This window comes from Vipera berus, assembly GCF_964194415.1.
Source record: "Vipera berus genome assembly, chromosome: 1".
Classification (NCBI taxonomy): Eukaryota; Metazoa; Chordata; class Lepidosauria; order Squamata; family Viperidae; genus Vipera; species Vipera berus.
Genome location: NC_138202.1, coordinates 5994936 through 6014260, shown reverse-complemented (window position 1 = coordinate 6014260; position 19325 = coordinate 5994936). Strand labels below are relative to the sequence as shown.

General features: G+C 44.3%; 1 protein-coding gene across 10 annotated transcripts in view; it reads right to left on the bottom strand.

Annotated features, from left to right (window-relative positions):
- Window positions 1-19325, bottom strand: part of KDM4B (lysine demethylase 4B) — a 275813-nt gene that overhangs the window by 244890 nt on the left and 11598 nt on the right. For 9 of the 10 annotated variants that reach the window (XR_014025553.1, XM_081320789.1, XM_081320792.1 and 6 more), the window contains exon 2: window positions 12303-12393. The gene's annotated coding sequence lies outside the window, so the exon portion shown is untranslated. Of the gene's footprint in view, window positions 1-12302; window positions 12394-17272; window positions 17373-19325 lie in introns of those variants that run through there. The other variant, XM_081320791.1, reaches the window with a different exon arrangement.

Genomic DNA, 19325 nt, shown 5'->3' with positions numbered 1-19325 from the left:
GATGCGTCATGCCAAATCCGCACCCACCCCATTGCCGGCAATGGAGAGAGAAAAGTCGCGATATGTCACGACACGTCACGTGACGTTGCAAGTTTGACACCCCTGATTTAAAGTATCTACCAGACTAGAAACCAGGAGACAATGAGTTCTAGTCCCCTCTTAGGCATGAAATCCTGACAGGTGACTTTGAGCCAGCCTCCCTCAGCCCAACTCACAGGGTTGTTGTGGGGAAAACAGGAGGAAGGAGTATTAGTTATTTTCACCATCTTATTTATAAAAATAAGGCGGCATGTTAAGAAAAGAAAAAACAACCACTTAATTCAATCCTGTGATCATGCAATATTGGAATTCAACATTCTGGAAGCACAAGCAATAGAACACAGCCAAACTAGGGTCTTGGACTTTAAAAGAGCTAATTTCAATAAACTTAGAGAGACCTTGGGAAGAATTCCATGGATGAGAATCCTAAAGGGGAAAACAACTCAAGAAGCTTGGGAAATTTTGAAAAGTGAGATAATAAAGGCCCAGTCTAGTACAATACCAACAAAGAAGAAAACTAACAGCTCTCAAAAGAAACCAGCATGGCTGCATAATGAACTCTCTGATAAATTGAAAGATAAAAAGGACAAGTATAAGAATTGGAAAGAGGGGCACATAACTAATTCGGAATATCAGCAAATAGCCCGAGCCTGCAAAGATGAAGTGAGGAAAGCTAAGGCTCAAAATGAACTAAGGCTTGCGACCAAAGTCAAAAATAACAAAAAATGCTTCTTTCAACATATAAGAAACAAGAAAAAAGTTAAGGAAATGATTGGTCCATTAGTGGGGGAAAGTGGCAAGAAGGTGACAAGCAATAGGGAGAAAGCAGAACTATTTAACTCGTTTTTTGCATCTGTCTTTACACAAAGGGAAAAAACAGTCCAACCTACCAAAACCAGTGCCATAAAAAACAGAATAGAAACGCAAGTTAAGATAGGCAAGAAAATGGTAAGTGAACACCTGTCCAGCCTAGACGAGTTCAAATCACCAGGACCAGATGGATTACACCCCAAAGTTCTCAAGGAACTGGCAGACGTGATCTCAGAACCACCGAACTATATTTTTCAAAGATCCTGGAGCACTGGGGAACTACCAGAGGACTGGAAGAGAGCTGATCTTCAAAAAAGGGAAAAAAGTAGATCCAGGAAACTACAGACCTATCAGCCTGACCTCAATACCTGGAAAGATTCTGGAAAAGATAATCAAACAACAAATCAGCGAACACCTTGATGCAAACAGTCATCACTGAAAGTCAACATGGGTTTGTCAAAAACAGATCATGCCAGACAAATCTTATTGCATTCTTTGACCTAGTGGACCAGAGGAATGCTGTAGATATAATTTACTTGGACTTCAGTAAGGCATTTGATAAAGTAGATCACAACCTACTACTTGATAAGATAGAAAAATGTGGGTTAGATAGCATCACCACCGACTGCATCTACATGGAAGGAAGTGTGTAGTGGGGTGCTCCAGGGCTCTGTTCTGGGGCCAGTGCTCTTCAACATCTTCATTAACGATTTGGATGAAGGGATAGAGTTATTATTTATTTATTTATTAGTTGAATTTATATACCGCCCTATTCCCGAAGGACTCAGGGCGGTTCACAAGGCAATTAAAACAGTACAAAAAAGAATAAAATGGAATTAAATTAGTACAGGCCCACAATTCCTAATAACAATAAAATTAAAATTTTAAAATTAATTTAATATAATTTAATTAAATACTTTAAAATTTAAAATCCCTCAGTCCAGGCCAGACAATTCGAACAACCAGGTTTTTAAGTCCCAGCGAAAAGAGCGAAGGTCGGGGGCAGTCCGAAGCTCCATCGGCAGTTCGTTCCAAAGGGCGGGCGCACTCACAGAGAACGCCCTCCCCCTGGGAATCACCCGCCGGCAATCTCTAACCGGCGGAACCCTAAGGAGGGCACAGGACGATGGGAGACTGATGCTGGTAGCAGGTGCTCCCTAAGGTAATCCGGAACTCATGGGGAACTCATCAAATTTGCAGATGACACCAAGCTGGTAGGAATAGCCAATACTCCAGAAGACAGGCTTAAAATACAGGAGGATCTGGACAGACTCGAACACTGGGCGCTATCTAACAAAATGAAATTCAACTGTGAAAAAAGTAAGGTTCTGCATTTAGGCAGGAAAAATCAAATGCACAGGTATAGTATAGGGAGTACCTTGCTCAATAGTAGTAACTGTGGGAGGGATCTCAGAGTCCTAGTAGACAATAACTTCAATATGAGCCAGCCGTGTGCTGCAGCTGCCAAAAAAGCCAACACAATGCTAGGCTGCATTAACAGAGGGATAGAATCAAGATCAAGTGAAGTATTAATACCACTTTACAATGCCTTGGTAAGGCCACACCTGGAATACTGCATCCAGTTTTGGTCACCACGATGTAAAAAAGATGTGGAGACTCTAGAAAGGGTACAGAGAAGAGCAACAAAGATGATTGGGGGACTGGAGGCTAAAACATATAGGGAACGATTGCTGGAATTGGGTATGTGTAATTTAACGAAGAGAAGGTTGAGGGGTGACATGATAGCAGTGTTCCAATATCTCAGGGGCTGCCCCAAAGAAGAGGGAGTCAAGCTGTTCTCCAAAGCGCCCAAAGGCAGGACAAGAAGCAATGGATGGAAACTAGTCAAGGAGAGAAGCAACCTAGAACTAAGGAGAAACTTCCTGACAGTCAGAACAATTAACCAGTGGAACAACCTGCCTCCAGAAGTGGTGAATGCTCCAACACTGGAAGTTTTTAAGAAGAGACTGGACAGCCATTTGCCTGAAATGGTATAGGGTTTCCTGCCTGAGCAGGGGGTTGGACTAGATAACCTCCAAGGTCCCTTCCAACTACTACTACTACTACTTCTTCTCCTTCTTCTTCTTCTTCTTCATCATCATCATCATTATTATTAAACCAGGCAACTGTGAGTTCTAGTCCTGCTGAACAACAACTTACCGGAGCCAGCCAAACCTCGCGTCTGCAAACATCTGCAACAGCAAGGGCTCCAAATGAAATATGAGATAACATCCACGGAGTCTCTTGGCATGGGGTCTCTCCCAAGCTGAACTGCAAAAACACTCACAAGCACTCCCCCAGGTTCCCCCATGTTGTTGTTATTATTATTATTATTATTATTATTATTATTATTATTATTATTATTATTATTATTATTATTATTATAGTTTTGGGTGACTGGATATGATTCTGTAGCTAGATATGCAACCTTTGAGTTTAAACATTTGTTTATCTCACAATGCATCAGGTGTGGAGCAACATGAAGGAGTGTAAGGAGAATCAATTAAATAGGAGCCAGCCGTGTGCTGCCGCCTGCCAAAATAGCCAACAGTCCAAGGCTGCATTAACAGAGGGATAGAATCAAGATCACATGAGGTGTTAATACCGCTTTACAAGGCCTTGGCAAGGCCACACTTGGAGTGCTGCATCCAGCTTTGGTCACCATGATGTAAAAAAGATGTGGAGACTCTAGAAAGAGTACAGAGAAGAGCAAAAAAGATGATCAGTGGACTGGAGGCTAAAACATACAAAGAACGGTTGCTGGAATTGGTTATGTCTAGTTTAGTGAAGAGAAGGACGAGGGGGACATGATAGCAGCCTTCCAATATCTCAGGGGCTGCCCCAAAAAAGAGGGAGTCAAGCTATTCTCCAAAGCACCTGAAGGCTGGACAAGAAGCAACAGATGGAAACTAAATCAAGGAGAAGCAACCTAGAATTAAGGAGAAATTTCCTGACAGTGAGAACAATTCACCAGTGGAACAGCCTGCCTCCAGAAGTGGTGAATGCTCCAATACTGGAAGTTTTTAAGAAGAGACTAGACAGGCATTTGTCTGAAATGGTACAGCGTTTCCTCCCTCCAAGGTCTCTTCCAACTCTATTATTATCATTATTAATTATTATTATTATTATCTTTTATTCATTAAACATGAACCTCAGTCAACTGAACATTCAAATTGACTGGCGCTGATGGTTGACACGGGTTGCTGCCAGCATCCTAGGTATCAACCAGGTATTTCCTTAAAATGTAAGATGTTCCGAGTAGCGCAGTTTTTTGTAGCTTTGCTGGAGTTATTGCAGGAAGCTGCAGTTTCTTGATGTGTTTTGCAAAGTTTTTGGACATCGTTCCCAGTGCCCGATGACAATGGGCATCCCTGTTACGCGTTTCATCCGTAATCGCGCAGTTTCGATGGCCAGGTCGCGGTATTTCGTAATTTTTTTCAGTTCTTTTTCTTCAACTCTGGCATCTCCTGGTACAGCAATATCAATCAGCTATCCGCTTCAGTTCTCTACAACTGCGATATCTGGCGTGTTGTGTTCCAAATGGCGATCTGTCTGTATTCGGAAGTCCCACGAGATCTTCACCCTCTCATTCGCGACAACTTTTTCCACTCTATGTTCCCACGACTTTTCGGACACAGGAAAGTCGTCTTTTTTACACAATGCCCAGTGGATTAGTTTAGCAACTCGGTCATGTCTCGCTTTGTAATCAGTTTGTGCGATTTTGCTACACTCACATATTAAATGTGAAACAGTTTCAACTTTGTCGTTGCAACGTCGGCAATTTGGATTGTCAGTGGATTTTTGTATCTTCGCTTTCATGGCATTAGTTTGTAGTGCTTGTCCTTGAGCAGCCAGTATTAAGCCTTCCGTTTCCTTCTTGATGGTTCCCATCTTAAGCCATGCCCATGTCAAGTTGTTGTCGCATTTTCCTTCAATGTTTTTCAAATGCTGTCCATGCAAAGCTTTGGTTCTCCATCTATTTAATCCATCATCCAGCCGTTTTTCCTTATATTCTGCCTTTTGTTTCTATTATTTTTATAATGCTCTCGGTTTTCACAGCCTGCAGCAATTTTTCTGTACTTTGATTCACATAGTCGTTTAAACTTTGTTTTTCTTCTTCTACAGTATGGTGGATTTGCAATAGCCCTCTCCCCTCTATTTTTCTTGGCAGGTACAACCTGTCGATGTGACTTGGCAGATACAACCTGTATATGTGGATGTACAGCGTGGTGCGTATTCAAAGGTTTACGCGTTTTCCAGTCTAGGTTTTTCCAGTTCAACCAAAGTCCAATTAATAATTCCAGCTAGGTAGCATATCACTGGGACTGCCCATGTATTAACGGCTTTAATTATAGTAGTAGTAGTAGTAGTAGTAGTAGTAATAGCAGTAGTAGTAGTAGTAGGACTATTGCTATTATTAAGATCTACGCTGCAGCTAATTAACACTTTATTACGTATTAGATAGGCTTTGCACTGGGCTCCTAACCTGCCAGTTGGCCCTGACTTCAGGATGACTAACACAAAGGAAATTTCTACCCTGGAATCTTATTGATTCTCTATTCCCCCAGGAAACACATTGAAAGTTAGGTCAGATTTCCACCCAGAAATCTCCAAGGAATGAAGTTTTACCAAAAGACAGGACACAGAACAGAGAAATCTTGCGGGATTTCTAGGCAAGCCTTATTGAGGACCCAGATTGTTGGGGGCAATTAAGCTGACTTTGTAATAATGCCGCTGGGGTGTGTGTGAAAGCCCTAATAAGCTGGCATATACATAGAATGAAGGCTACTGCTAAGCTTGTAAGCCGCCCTGAGTCTTCGGAGAAGGGCGGGATATAAATGGAATTAAAATAAAATAAATAAATAAATTAAATTGTTCAACTGTAGGGCCTCTGCAAGATCTGACCTCTGGGGACAGAAATCTATTGCCTTTGTCTCAGAGGTAGGAGAGACTGCAAAGGAATTAGGGTATCATTATCAGGCACCCCCACCCCCACCCAACCCCCACCCCCCGCCAAAAAAGTGTGCTATTTTAGTGCATCTGCTCTTGCATTATTTGTTGCCCTGAATACGTTAGCATAATCCGGAAACTCTCCTAATGCAATAAAAGGATCCTGTCTGGCGGAATTAGAATAATGGCATTTCTCCCAACATTAGGCGTGGATACCCTGCAGCTATAACCACCTCCCATCCCCCAATTTCTTTGTGCCTACAAAAAGGAGGAAAACTGGTGTGGTCATTTCCAGGCTTGCCCTGATAAAAGAGGCTTCTCTTCACCGCTGCTGTTGCGTAGAGCTCACTCCGTGTCTCCTTTTCAATCTCTTGGGTTGGATTGGTTTTTTTGTCTGTCTGTCTGTCTTATAAACTTGCCTTTGGGTTGCTTTATGTTTTCGTTTTCTGACTTTCCCCCCCCCTTACTGTTAAAATGGTTAAATTGCCTGGAGTCCTTGGAAATTGGGCAGCCTGTAGATCAGAGCTGGGCGTTCTAGGCCACATCGGTGTCCCAGTCTGGCTTGCCAATAATTGCTTTTTATTTTGAAGGCGACTTTTTAAAATTTAATTTATGCATGTACGTGTCTGCCTGCCAAACTATGCACTTTCGCAGCCCTATTGGTGCAGGCCTCCACAGCGGTCCCAGCTTCTCGGGTGGCCCCTTGGGGAAATTAATTGCCCCACGCCTGCTATAGATGGTTGCTGTTGTTAGCTGCAAAGTCGTGTCCGAGCGACAACGTTCCTCCAGGCCTTCCTGTCCTCTACCCTCTTCTGGAGTCCATTTAAGCTCATGCCTACTGCTTCAGTGACTCCATCCAGCCACCTCCTTCTCTGTCGTCCCCTTCTTCTCTTGCCCTCAACCTTTCCCAGCATTAGGCTCTTCTCCAGTGAGTCCTTCCTTCTTATTAGGTGGCCAAAGGATTTGAGTTTCAGCTTCAGGATCTGGCCTTCTAAAGAGCAGTCAGGGTCGATCTCCTCTAGGACTGACCGGTTTGATGGTCTTGCAGTCCAAGGGACGCGCAGGAGTCTTCTCCAGCACCACAGTCCAAAGGCCTCTGTTCTTTGGCGCTCAGCCTTTCTTACGGTCCAGCTTTCGCTACAGATGGTATGTATCTATAAATAAATTCTTATTAGTGCAAAAATGAATGCAGGATTGAGGATTTCCATTCCTGACAATGGAGAAGAGAAGGAGGGGGTTACAGGTGCTCATGCTATTATTGCTCACTGTGCATCCTATTCTCCACCACGTGGTCCTCTGCACCTTTGTTTTTTCTGAATATTGCATACGATGGAACTTGTAAGTGAGGTCCCACCACCCTTCAATTGGAACAGAGGAGGAGATGCTGCTGCTCAAGTCAAAGACTGGGCCTTTCACAGCATTTCCGGTTCAGAATCTGCATGCGCTTAACATCAGTTATCAGACTGAACTCTAGAAATTGAGAGGAAAACCTCAAGGGGTGAAACTTTTCTCAGTGAAAGCCCATAAAAGCAAGGAAGAGCATGTGCCTCTCAGAGATCCCTTGTCTCGTGCCGAAAGGTAAAACCCCTTAACAAGCTCCTCAAGGAGGACTAATTATGAAATAGGATCAAGTTTAAAACTTAATAGGGGGTTCATCCCTAAAGTCACTGCCTCCGTTACTCTTTCCCACTGAATATAAAAGCAGACCAGCACAACATTGTTGTTGTGTTCAGGGAAAGAGGCAATTTTCCTCCATGAATAGGAACAGCACGTTTATTAATCTGGTTTTCCACACGCACAGTGCCATTGTAGCTTCGAACAGTCGCTAAGCAAACTCTTGTAAGTCGAGGACTACCTGTACTTCATCACTTTTTTCCTTTTTTTGGGGGGGTCATCCAGTTTTGGACACCTTGCTAGGCGACTGGCGGTACTCGGATGTTGCCATATCCTAAAAGTGGTACGATGGGTGAAAAGGTTGAAAAGCCCTGAGATAGACAATTTATTTTATTTATTTATCTTATTTTATTTGTATACCGCCCTTCTCCCGAAGGACTCAGGGCGGTGAACAGGGACATAAATACCAAAATACCCAAAATACAGAAATTAAAAACAAATTAAACCCTAGTGCCCAAATGCAGAAAATAAATTACATTAAAACAATAATTAAAACAAAACCCATCAGACCAGGCCGGCTTGTTCAAACAAATAGGTTTTTAGGTCGCGTCGGAAGGAGCGAAGGTCGGGAGCCATCCGGAGCTCAACCGGTAAACGGTTCCACAGGTCAGGCGCACCCACAGAGAACGCCCTCCCCCTGGGGGTCACCAGACGGCATTCTCCGAACGGCGGCACCCTGAGGAGGCCCTCTCTGTGGGAGCGCACTGGGCGGAGGGAAGTTGATGCCGGCCGCAGGTGCTCCCTAAGGTAATATACCTGACCTGGCCAAATAAGATGCCCAGAAGCATGGACCTCATGAACCTCTTTCTGCCTTACTACCAACTTGTAGTTTGTTAGACAAATACATGAACAAATCAAATCTAATACTCATGGGATTACCATGCTCAGTTCTGCTAGCAGAAACCATAAGTGGCGTCTAGCACTCCCACACGCACAACCAGAAGCATGTCGACAACACCTCTTGTCGTAATAAAAATGAAACAACTACTAGAGAGAAGGCACACGAATCATCTTGAAAGGAATGAAATTTACAAGGGAAGATGATAACAACACACAACCCTTCCTGGCTATCCTCAAGAGCAGAGGGAATGACAGCAAATTAAAAATGCTAATCTATTGAAAAGCAACCCACACTAACCAAATGCTCCATTACCGAAGTAACAACCCAATCTCCCACAAGAACAGAGAAAGATCTTCCCCAGCAGCGTCATTCAGACAAGTGCCAACACAACACAGCAACTTAAAGCACCAGAAAAAGCAAACAGACTGCCTATTATACATCCTCCAACACAATGGGTACCCGCTCAACTTTATCAAAAGGTCCACTCAAACCACTATAGCACAACCAGCGTAAGCGACAGAAAGGACAACACTACATCCAAAAGTCTCAAAACCACCATTACAACCACACATCATGGGAATACACAAAGCTCTCCCAAGCTTCTTAACCGAAAGACGCAGTAGCCCAAGAAGAAAAAACAGGAGTTATCTACAATATAGAGTGCAAAGATTGTAACAAACAGTAGGTATACTGTATGGGATGAGCTAGGCAGATTAGCAGAGTCAGGAGCCTGCCATTTAGGAGTCAGAAGACACAATAAAGAAATTAATCTCACAACATGTGGACAGACTCATCTATAGTATTAACAGGTAACTGACCAACCCAAATCCAAAAATGCAAGGGAATTCCTGAAAACATAATAGCCAGACAAATTAGCCATCAACAGTCCCATAAACCATATTTACACACAACTAAAAAAAAGACAACCATCCCCCTAAAATGAAAACAAAAAGAACAGAACAGATCTTCCCCAGCAGTGTACACCCAGATAAACAGAGATTAACGCTAGACAAACAATCAGGCAGAAATCAATATCCTAATCAAGGAACTACCAAGAAGAAAACCACATCCCCACCAACCAACACTGGTACTGTATATAAACAGGGATCAGACCCTACATTTCCTCACACTGATGATGGAACCTACAGTTGCAAGAAAAAGTATGTGAACCCTTTGGGATTATGTGGAGTTTTGCATGAATTGGCCATAAAATGTGCTCTAAACGTCATGTAAGTCACAACAATAGAAAAACACAGTCTGCTTAAAATAATACTACACAAACATTAGCTGTGGTCATGTTTTAATTGAACATAAGATGGAAACATTCACAGTGCAGGGCGGAAAATGTATGTGAACCCCTAGCCCAGGGGTCGGCAACCTGAAAAAACAAAAGAGCCACTGGGAACCGGTTCCATCACACATAAAAAAAAGTGGGAGCCGCGCGCGTGCATCAATGCACGCGCATGCGCATAAAACAAAATGTTTTGCGCATGCGCAAAACGGTTTTTTGCGCATGCACGCGCGTGCATACACGCGCGCGGTTCCACTTTTTTTAATGTGGACGCACCTGCACGCCAGCGGCGACGGGTCTCCGTGGTGACGGGCGCTGGGTTGCGGCACCGCCTTTAGCCCTGGCGTCGCTGGAGCCACCCCCGGGACCTCCAAACTGCCGCCCGACCTCCGCCCGAACACCAGCAGGTCTCGACACGGGTGTTCGGGCGGAGCTGCGCGCGCACCTCTCCAAAGAGAGGTGCGCGCGCAGCTCCGCCCGAACAGCGATTTGGAGACCTGCTGGTGCCAGTTTAAAAAGCTGCTGCGGGCCGCGGCAGCTTTCTAAACCGGCACTAGCAGGTCTCCAAACCGCACCTCCGCCCGAACACCAGCAGGTCTCGACACGGGTGTTCCGGCGGAGGTGCGAGAGGTGCGCGCGCAGCTCTCCAAACCTTTGGAGTGGTGCGCGCGCACCTCCTCCCGTTTGGAGTGGTGCACGCGCACCTCCTCCTGTTCGGAGAGGTGCGCGCACACCGGGCGACTGGGAGCCGCAGGAGACGGCTCAAAGAGCCGCATGCGGCTCCGGAGCCGCGGGTTGCCGACCCGTGCCCTAGCCTAATGACTTCTCCAAGAGCTAATTGGAGCCAGGAGTGAGCCAAACCTGACTCCAATCAGTGTGATGATATTGGATGTGTTGCTGACAGCCGTCCTGCCCTTTAAAAACACACACCTGTTTTGGGTTTACTGGTCTCAAGAAGCACTGTCTGATGTGAACCATGCCCCGCAGAAAAGAGCTCTCAGAAGACCTACGATCAAGAATTGTTGACTTGCAGAAGACCTACGATCAAGAATTGTTGACTTGCATGAAGCTGGAAAGGGTTACAAAAGTATCTCCAAAAGCCGTGATGTTCATGTGTCCACGGTAAGACAGACTGTCTACAAATGGAGAAAGGTTAGCACTGTTGCTACTCTCCCTAGGCGTGGTCGTCCTGTAAAATTGACTGCAAGAGCACAGTGCATAATGCTTAATGAGGTAAAGAAGAATCCTAGAGTGTCAGCTAAAGACCTACAGAAATCTCTGGCACATGCTAACATTTTTGTTGACACATCTACAATAAGGAAAACATTAAACAAGAATGGAGTACATGGGAGGACACCACGGAGGAAGCCATTGCTGTCCAAAAAAAATATTGCAGCACGTTTGAAGTTTGCAAAAGAGCACCTGGATGTTCCACAGCACTACTGGCAAAATATACTGTGAACAGATGAAACCAAAATTGAGTTGTTTGGGAAAAACACACAACACTATGTGTGGAGAAAAAAAGGCACAGCACACCAACATCAAAACCTCATCCCCACTGTAAAACATGGAGGGAGCATCATGGTTTGGGGCTGCTTTGCTGCCTCAGGGCCTGGACGGATTGTTGTCATTGATGGGAAAATGAATTCCAGAGTTTATCAGGACATTTTGCAGGAAAACGTATGACCATCTGTCCGCCAACTGAAGCTCCGCAGAGGATGGGTGATGCAACAGGACAATGACCCAAAGCATACAAGTAATTCAACAAAACAGTGGCTTCAACAGAACAGAATACGCCTTCTGGAGTGGCCCAGTCAGAGTCCTGACCTCAAACCAATTGAAATGCTGTGGCATGACCTTAAGAGAGCGATTCACACCAGACATCCCAAGAATATTGCTACACTGAAACAGTTTTGTGAAGAGGAGTGGTCCAAAATTACTCCAGATCGTTGTGCAGGTCTGATCTGCAACTACAGGAAATGTTTGGTTGAGGTTATTGCTGCCAAAGGAGGGTCAACCAGTTATTAAGTCCAAAGGTTCACATACTTTTTCCACCCTGCACTGTGAATGTTTCCATCTTATGTTCAATTAAAACATGACAACAGCTAATGTTTGTGTAGTATTATTTTAAGCAGACTGTGTTTTTCTATTATTGTGACCTACATGACATTTAGAGCGCATTTTATGGCCAATTCATGCAAAACTCCACGTAATCCCAAAGGGTTCACATACTTTTTCTTGCAACTGTAGTTGGGTAATGAAACACCTGCAAACTATCAAACTCAGAGAGCACCAAGGACTTCACAACTGAACTCTACATATTCTCTTCTATGGGAATGCCATGGATTGCAACTTACATATTTAAAGGAGATTGTCTTAAGATGGAGTTTCAACGTGAATGGATGCTTTCAGCATTTCTAAAAGTTACAGTGCCTCTTAAATCCCCCCCCAAATCCAAACAGGTTCTCAACTTTTGGCCCCAACCACCCTGGACCACAAAAGGAAGGGCGAGGCACATCCCTGCTTTAGGGAAGTGAATGAAAAAGTAAATCTACCAATACCTAAACTAAATGGGGTGCATACATACCATTCTCCGTTTTTCAAAACTGGAAACTGAATAACTTGTTTGGCATATCTCAATGGCTATTTGTAGGGAAGGGAAATCAAATTGGTGATGGGGAGAGGGGGTTGACTTACTTTTTTTAACAGCAGGAAATTTCCTCCACGTGCAGCAAATTCTTCCTCTTCTAGGAATTATCAGATGATCACACAATGCTGAACATCTCATCTAAAAGTTACAGGAAAAGAAAAACATTGGTTGCCTTCTTTTGCAGAAAAGTCTGATGTTTTCACTTTCTTTTTAGAAAAGAAGGCATCATAGGGGAGTGAGCAGACAGAGCCCAAAGCTAATAATTAAAAAAACCACTGGAAAAACTGCTGCTTTCACCTTTATTTGGAAGAGGCAGCTGCTAATATTTATCAATAGATAGATAGATAGATAGATAGATAGATAGATAGATAGATAGATAGATAGATGGATGGATGGATGGATGGATGGATGGATGGATGGATGGACGGACGGACGGATGGACACACACAAACACAAAAAACATATTTGGGGGAGAGCATGCTGCATTGAATGACTGACATTTTTTGTAGTTATACCAGTTCAAAAAAGGAGCAGTGGGAAAGATCTTCTATACACATATACACAGCACTGGATGGATTTGTTAAGATTCAAGGTGTGTGTGTGTGTATGCGCGCGTGCGCGCATCAGTTTTGCATCCCTTTTAAAGTTAGAGAAAAAGCAAAACAAACAATATACAAAAATACATATACATTATGAAAAAATACATAAATGATTTAAAAATAAATGAAAAATACAACAAAAAGATCTAGAGTATATATGGTTAAACAATTGTACGTATAACTATCTAATAAACACATTTTAAACATACACAAGGATATAGTGCACTTATATCACTATCATGCTTTTTTTAACCTACTGTACTCTGTATAAATGATAAATGATATTTCCTTATATTTTATCCATACAAAATCTACATCGAGACGCAATCCGCTCATAGGTAGCAAGTGTAATCAGGTCTTCAATCCACTGGGGCCGCACTTTTATTTTTTCAATGTGGCAATATTTGTCTTTCAGCTATACCGGTAATAAGGGCATGGAGAATCCATTTAGGTTGTCCAGTTGTTAAATTCTATGTGCTTGGTATATAATTCAAGAGATTACCCTCTGAGAACTGTAGCTTTTGTCACATTTACATAGCCCACTACTTTCTCCAAAACTCAGTAACTATAAGTTACTGTATAAATATGTGCTCTAAAGAAGCATTGTCCTTATTGTCCCAAAGATGCTTTTTCAAAAGGCAACTGGACTTACTTTGTTTTTCCTTGAAGACATTTTGCTTCTCAGCCAAGAAGCTTCTTCAGTTCAAGGAAAAACTAAGAAAGGCAGTCCAATTGCCTTTTGAAAAAGCACCTATGAGGGCCACCATGACTTGGATGACCGAGAATCTCCATTGACGTTGTCCTTATTACATCTCCAACAAAATGCTGCCCTGGACAACCCTTTTCTATAGAAATGTGATGGACTGCGATACATTATAAATATTATTCTGCTTGTATATAAGTCATAGGTCATCACAGTGATAACAGCCAATTTTGTCTTAAATTGTGAACCCGGAAAAGCAATTTCTAACTGGAAAGAAGGCATTTCAAGTTTTAAATATTTCAAATTCAAAACATTTTGCCTGCATCTAATACTCAGCAGCTTTCTGGGTAACAATGCAAGTAGTCCTTGACTTACAACCATTTGCTTACTGACTATCTTGAGGTTAAAACGACACTGCAGAAGTGACTTGTGACCACTTTTTCACATTTAATGAGCATTGCAGCATCCCCACAATCGCTTTTTCAGAATGTGGGTGCTTGGCAACGGACTCCTAATTATGACAGTCGCAGTATCCCAGGGTCACGTGATCCCCTTTTACAACTTTCTGACAAGCAAAGCCAATGGGGAAAGCCAGATTCACTTTAACAACCTTGTTACTAACTTAACGGCTGCAGTGATTCACTTAACAACTCTGGCAAGGAAGATCGCAGAATGGGGCAAAACTCACTGAACAACTGTCTTGCTTAGCAGTAGAAATGCTGAGCTCAGTTGCAGCCATAAGTCAAGGACTACCTATACAGAAGTGTTCTGTCACGGTCTTCTTCCAATATGGTTTGTTTCACTTCCTAGTTTAGCCTAAAGGCCTAACTTTTCCTGGTCGTCTTCCATTCATGTACCAAACAGTTCCTAGACTATTTATCTTCAAGATTAGCCAGACTTGGCTGAGAGCTGCTATCTAGTTGGGCTAGCCCAGGGGTAGGCAGCCTTGGCTCTTTTATGACTCGTGGACTTCAACTCCCAGAATTCCTGAGCCAGCCACGCTGAGGGGAAAGGGAGAAGTTTCCAAGCTGAGCCATGCTGGCTCAGGAATTCTGGGAGATGAAGTCCACGAATCATAGAGATGCCAAGGTTGGCCTAGCCCAGGGGTAGGCAACCTTGGCTCTTTTACGACTCGTGGACTTCAACTCCCAGAATTCCTGAGCCAGCCATGCTGAGGGAAAAGGGAGAGGTCTCCAAGCTGAGCCATGCTGGCTCAGGTATTCTGGGAGTTGAAGTCCACGAGTCATAAAAGAGCCAAGGTTGTCTACCCGTGTGCTAGGTGAAGTCATCTTCAGGCATGGGGTGAACTCTTGTTACTGAGTGATGCAGTCGTAGAGCGTAGCAATATAACATGACCACATTGCTTAACAATGGCAATCTCAGTAGTCCCTGGTGTCATCGTTAAGTGAGGTTTATAGGTTGTGAAGCGAGGACTTTCTCACCACTTCCTGCCAGCTTTGAACAACCAGTCAGTGGTGACGCTATCAGGAAGTTGCAAGTTCCAAGTGGCAGGCTGGTGGGGGAGGGTTTGTAAGGGTATGCAGGTATCCGGCATGAGTGCAGTGGGGCATGGGGTGATGGCTGCCAGGTGCGGGAGACTCACCTGAGTGATTTACAACCTGCCAGTTTCCCCATTCATTTTGCTTGTGGGAAGCTGGCAGGAAAATTGCAAACATAGACTGTTGCAGCCATTAGAAATGTGAGCCAGTTGGCAAGTGGCTGGATCATGATCACCTGAGTGCTGGGATAGCTGGAACTTTGAGGACTACTTGTACTTTCTTGAAATCTTCGCTCTGTAGGGGTGCGGAGGGGATGAAAGGGGAGACAAAGAGGAGATTGCCTACAGAAATTGATGGTTTTTTTTTAATACTGCAGAATGGAGAGATTGAAGAGGAAAGGATTTCAAGAGAGTAAGCAATTTGCTTAGTGCACCTACAGCTTCTCAACCCAGGGTTGCTGGCGCTGTCCTATTGCGTTCGATGTGTACAAGAACGCAAGGCCCCAGAGGAGTGTTTCTCAACATCGGCATCTTTAAGTCCCATAATTCCCATAATTCTCCAGCTAGCATGCTCATGACCTTACATCGTAAATCTATCATAACTTACAATTTTATTTCTGCGTTCTGCATTAACTCTGCTTCTTGCAAGCTAATTGGGAAGGAAGCGTGCAGAAGATGGTGATCACATATGTGCAGGTCTGGCTAATCTTGAAGATCTGCAATCTTCCTTGCCAGAGTTGTTAAGTGAATCACTGCAGCCGTTAAGTTAGTAACAATGTTGTTAAAGTGAATCTTGCTTTTCCCATTGGCTTTGCTTGTCAGAAAGGGGATCACGTGACCCTGGGATACATGTAAAAGGGGATCACGTGACCCTGGGATACATGTGGCTCTTTCAGCCTTCTCCTGCGGCTCCCAGTCCTCCTCCGCCATTTGCAGAGAAAGAGACAGAGACAGAGACAGAGAGGGGCACTTGCGCTTCCCTTCTCTCTCTCTCTCTCTCTCTCCCCGATCTTCTGCTCACCTGGCCTCACACTGTTCTCAGACAAGCTTATTGGGCGGGCTCTCCCTGCCTTGCTGCGTCTCAGCAGGAAGCAGCAGGAAGCAGCAGCGCTCTCTCTCTCTCTCTCTCTCACAAACACACACACTTTTTTTACTTACTTAGTGGGGAAAGAGGACTGGCAGACCACTGGCAGGAGAGACCCAGCCCAATAAGAATGTGTGTCAGCTTGTTGGAGAATAGCGTGAGGCCAGCTGGCCAGGTGAGCCGAAGATCAGAGAGAGGGAGGGGGAGGGAGAGAGAGAGAGAGAGAGAGAGAGAGAGAGAGAGAGAGAGAGAGAGAGAGGGAGGGAGGGAGGGAGAGGAAAGAGAGGGAGAGGGAGAAGAAAGAGAGAGGGAGAGGAAAGAGAGAGATAGAGAGGGAGAAGAGAGAGAAAGAGAGGAGGGAGAGGGAGAAAATATGAATATATGTTGTTCTTACTGGACTTTTAGTAACAAACGTTTAATGAAATATTTTGATTTTTTAAAAAAATTAAGAGATGAGGTATGGGGATAATTGTGCTGTATTTAAAGATGGTAGATAAGCTACTAAAATTGTTTTCACCTGTTGGGATGAAGGAGAAATGGGTTTCCCCCCCCCCGCATAAAAATTTGTTTTCTTTCTAGCAGTTCATTGATTTCATAAATGCAACACACTATAGTTTTTTTTATACGTAGCATAAAGGTAAAAAAGGATAGATGGAGTGTTATCTTCATTTTCGATGTCAAAAGGGTTTTTCGGCTCCCAATGTTTTGTTTTCTGTGAGAAACGGTCCAAGTGGCTCTTTTGAGTGTTTAAGGTTGCCGACCCCGGCACTAGATCAAACCAGGATAAACAAAAAATAAACCTCTCTTCAGCCAGATCGGCCTCCACAATAGAGAAGTGGACCACCACCACTCTCTGATATTGTAGCCCACAGACTTGGGAGTTTCTGAAGGTCTCCTCTCCAAGCATTAAGCAGGTTCAGCCCTGCTAGCGTTTTCAGGATTAGTAAGGAAGTTTAGAAGAACAGGACTAGATACAAGAGGCACCGAGTTACAGTTTATCAACCACCATGGTAATTACTGCTACATAAGCAAACATTATGGTATTTTTATGTTGTGTGAGGAGAAAAGAATGAAGAAAAGCTACAGCTGGGTTTACACACCACTAAATCATACCACATTGCATTTCTACTCACCCTTGTCTAAGCATGTTCTACAAAGCAAGCACTTTTTTATAAAATCACACAGCCAGGGGTGTCAAACTGCCGGCCCACAGGCTAGACGCGTCATCCGGAAGCCGCGCCCACTACTTGTACTTCATCACTTTTTTCCTTTTGGGGGGGGGGTCATCAAGTTCTGGACACCTTGCTAGGTGACTGGTGGTACTCGAATGTTGCCATATCCTAAAAATGGTACACTGGGTGGAAAGGTTGAAAAGCCCTGCCCTAAACAACAGCCCGCTGACCCCTGGAAGGCCTAGACCAGTGATGGTGAACCTTTTAAAGACCGAGTGCTCAAACTGCAACCCAAAACCCACTTATGGATCGACGGGTGCCAGGTGGGCATGGCCCATTTGGGGGGGGGCACATTGGGTGGGCGTGCCTGTGGTGTTATGGCAGACTGGGTGGGCATGGCCACCATGTTGCTCGTGGGGAGGGACACCTGTGGGGGCCAGGCAGGATTGGGGGAGATCCAGGGGGTGTCTGGCGCGTGGGACGGTGGGAGCAGGAGGCTCGTCCTGCGGGGTGAGGCGAGACAAGGCAGGGGGGAAGGGCAGGGGCGTCATTGCCGCAGGGCAAGGCAAGGCGAGGCGGGGGCTGGGATGGCTGCTGCCTTACACCATTGGCCCCCCGCACACAGCGAGCGCATGGGGGCCATCTCCGTCCATCAGCAGCCACAGCCTCCTGGCCCCTCGGTTTCAGTGAGATGTGGCTGTTTGCCTCCTTGCGCATCGAACCCAATGCGGCTGCCACGAGGCCGCGGAACAAGCCGGGCGGAGGTGAGGAACTGCTCCCTGACTCTCAGCGAGAGCGCAGGCACACGTGAAGGCGGAGGGGAGTAGCCTGGCCCCGCCTCCCTCTGAGGTGATGGGGTGCGTGCCCACAGGGACGGCTCCATGTGCCGCCTGTGTCACACGTACCATAGGTTTGCCACCACGGGCCTAGACTCTTCTAGGGACTTTAGGGGGAGATGGGGCACATGTGTTAAATTTTAATAATTGTTATTCAATATCTGTAAGCCAAAGCCAAAACAAGCCACACTATTACTCAGCATAACATGTGAATCTACTCCCACAGTGTCTTGCTTCACACATTCACAGCGTTAAAAATTGGGCTGGAATGGAAGCATTCTATGTGAGCTTCGCTGTCTTAAATGAGGTATATACTCTGACTCTAATTATGACCTACTAAATAAATGCCATCATCTAGTATACAGCATCACAGCTGAGCAACCTTCCAGAAAAACATCATTAATTGCACAGCTGCTGCAACTTTTTACTGAACAATTAAAAAACAACAAATAGAAATATAGACAAAAGGAAGATCCAACAGTGGCAAGCTTTCCATACTTTATTCAACTCAAATCAGGAAAAAAGTAAAGACAGTTAAGACTGACAATATGTTATATAATTTTAATGATACAACATTTGGGCTACCATATGTAATTAAGTTCAGAAGGTTCAATGATCAATCCTAATTCGATCTTAAGGTCATAGAAGTATTGAAGCACATAACAAGGTCCCAGCGCAGCCTCCATAATGGCAAGCCAGTTCCAGCTAGCCTGCACATTTAATAATTAACCAGCTCACTATAGGTGATGTATGGATTATATTTTTAATTTGTCCAATGGCAAAGCATGAGTTTTTGGAGAAGATATATCAGTTTTTCAGGTACAGATCCCATTATTCCCCAGCTAGCAATGCCCACCTAATTACAAAATGCATACTAACAAATCTGAAAGGCACCAAATTGTATTGTCCCATATATCCCCATTTCCTAAAAGTATATGTGATAGCATTCAGTGTAAGACAAGGCAATAGGATAAATATCTCAGGGGCTGCCCCAAAGAAGAGGGAGTCAAGCTATTCTCCAAAGCGCCCGAAGGCAGGACAAGAAGCAACGGATGGAAACTAAACAAGGAGAGAAGCAACCTAGAACTAAGGAGAAACTTCCTGACAGTGAGAACAATTAACCAGTGGAACAACCTGCTTCCAGAAGTTGTGAAACACTGGAGGTTTTTAAGAAGAGA